At 40.7% G+C, this 2,500-nt stretch overlaps 1 protein-coding gene across 2 annotated transcripts in view; it reads left to right on the top strand.

Annotated features, from left to right (window-relative positions):
- The first annotated feature begins 2,294 nt into the window (after positions 1-2,294).
- The window catches only part of LOC139398306 (D(4) dopamine receptor-like), a 25,964-nt gene continuing 25,758 nt past the window's right edge, over positions 2,295-2,500 (top strand). For both annotated transcript variants that reach the window (XM_071144361.1, XM_071144362.1), the window contains exon 1: positions 2,295-2,500. This exon is cut by the window's right edge and continues 705 nt beyond it. The gene's annotated coding sequence lies outside the window, so the exon portion shown is untranslated.

Genomic DNA, 2,500 nt, shown 5'->3' on the forward strand with positions numbered 1-2,500 from the left:
GTCCAGCAGAATATTACAGATACAGAACACTGAAGGTCCATCAGAATATTACAGATACAGAACACTGAAGACCCATCAGAATATTAGAGATCCAGAACACTGAAGACCCATCAGAATATTACAGATACAGAACACTGAAGGTCCAGCAGAATATTACAGATACAGAACACTGAAGACCCATCAGAATATTACAGATACAGAACTCTGAAGACCCATCAGAATATTACAGATACAGAACACTGAAGACCCATCAGAATATTACAGATACAGAACACTGAAGGTCCATCAGAATATTAGAGATCCAGAACACTGAAGACCCATCAGAATATTACAGATACAGAACACTGAAGGTCCAGCAGAATATTACAGATACAGAACACTGAAGACCCATCAGAATATTACAGATACAGAACACTGAAGACCCATCAGAATATTACAGATACAGAACACTGAAGACCCAGCAGAATATTACAGATACAGAACACTGAAGGTCCAGCAGAATATTACAGATACAGAACACTGAAGGTCCATCAGAATATTACAGATACAGAACACTGAAGACCCATCAGAATATTACAGATACAGAACACTGAAGACCCATCAGAATATTACAGATACAGAACACTGAAGGTCCAGCAGAATATTACAGATACAGAACACTGAAGGTCCAGCAGAATATTACAGATACAGAACACTGAAGACCCATCAGAATATTACAGATACAGAACACTGAAGACCCAGCAGAATATTACAGATACAGAACACTGAAGACCCATCAGAATATTACAGATACAGAACACTGAAGACCCATCAGAATATTACAGATACAGAACACTGAAGGTCCATCAGAATATTACAGATACAGAACACTGAAGGTCCATCAGAATATTACAGATCCAATTACATTTAATTACAAACAGAAAGTAAAGTAGTCTGAACAATAAAGAGAACTACGCTTTGTTCAAAGCTTCTCTTTTCTTAAAGCATTTCTTAACTCTCTCTCTCTCTCTCTCTCTCTCTCTCTCTCTCTCTCTCTCTCTCTCTCTCTCACACACACACACACACACACACACACACACACACACACACACACGGGACTTAATAAGATTGCATTCTGTCTCATTGAAAGAGGCATTTCGATTTATATTCAAGCCACTAAAGCAGACACGCTCTGTCACTGCAGAATAATGACTAGTCAAGCCTAAACTAACCAACAGCTGGGACAGAGGCACACAGATTCTCACTACAACCCAAACAGATGTGGAATGTTGAAGAAAACCACACAAATGATGGAGAAGTACTATTTTCATGGACTGTCACCTTACAATAACTATGTCTGTCTCTCTCTCTGTCTGTCTCTCTCTCTGTCTATCTCTCTCCCTCTGTCTCTCTCTCTCTGTCTCTCTCTCTCTGTCTATCTCTCTCTCTCTCTTTCTCGATTTAACAATGTACAAATGGTTAAAGGACACAAGATAAAATAAATAAGCATAAATATGGGTTGTATTTACAATGGTGTTTGTTCTTCACTGGTTGCCCTTTTCTCGTGGCAACAGGTCACAAATCTTGCTGCTGTGATGTCACACTGTGATATTTCACCCAGTAGATATGGGAGTTTATCAAAATTGGATTTGTTTTCAAATTATTTGTGGATCTGTGTAATCTGAGGGAAATATGTCTCTCTAATATGGTCATACATTGGGCAGGAGGTTAGGAAGTGCAGCTCAGTTTCCACCTCATTTTGTGGGCAGTGAGCACATATCCTGTCTTCTCTTGAGAGCCATGTCTGCCTACGGCGGCCTTTCTCAATAGCAAGGCTATGCTCACTGAGTCTGTACATAGTCAAAGCTTTCCTTAATTTTGGGTCAGTCACAGTGGTCAGGTATTCTGCCGCTGTGTACTCTATGTTTAGGGCCAAATAGCATTCTAGTTTGCTCTGTTTTTTTGTTAATTCTTTCCAATGTGTCAAGTAATTATCTTTTTGTTTTCTCATGATTTGGTTGGGTCTAATTGTGCTCTCTCTCTCTCTCTCTCTCTCTCTCTGTCTCTCTCTCTCTGTCTGTCTGTCTCTCTCTCTCTCTCTCTGTCTGTCTGTCTCTCTCTCTCTGTCTCTCTCTCTCTGTCTCTCTCTCTCTGTCTCTCTCTCTCTCTCTCTGGGAGCCCGGCATTCCACTCAACAATGACACGATTCACTGCGTGCAGGCAGAATACATTAAGCGCTGCGCGTCGTCAACGGGATTAAATGTCATTGATGGAATTCCTCGTTTAATCGCTAGAGAACTACTCTCGTTTAGCCAATTCAATGAAAGCCACAAACTTTCCGTCGCACTTAACGCGCTTTTTATTTTTGGAACATGCGGAAAAGGGTCAGATTGTCTTCTAAAAAAAAGTTTTGAATCTTCTTCATCGTGCCGTGCAACTTGAGGGGCAAAAGTCAACCGTCAGATCTAAGCAGCTTTGGGCCGTTGGATATATAGAACTGTGTCGCTGATTTGTCCGTTCA

This window comes from Oncorhynchus clarkii, unplaced genomic scaffold, assembly GCF_045791955.1.
Source record: "Oncorhynchus clarkii lewisi isolate Uvic-CL-2024 unplaced genomic scaffold, UVic_Ocla_1.0 unplaced_contig_9041_pilon_pilon, whole genome shotgun sequence".
In the NCBI taxonomy this organism is placed as follows: Eukaryota; Metazoa; Chordata; class Actinopteri; order Salmoniformes; family Salmonidae; genus Oncorhynchus; species Oncorhynchus clarkii.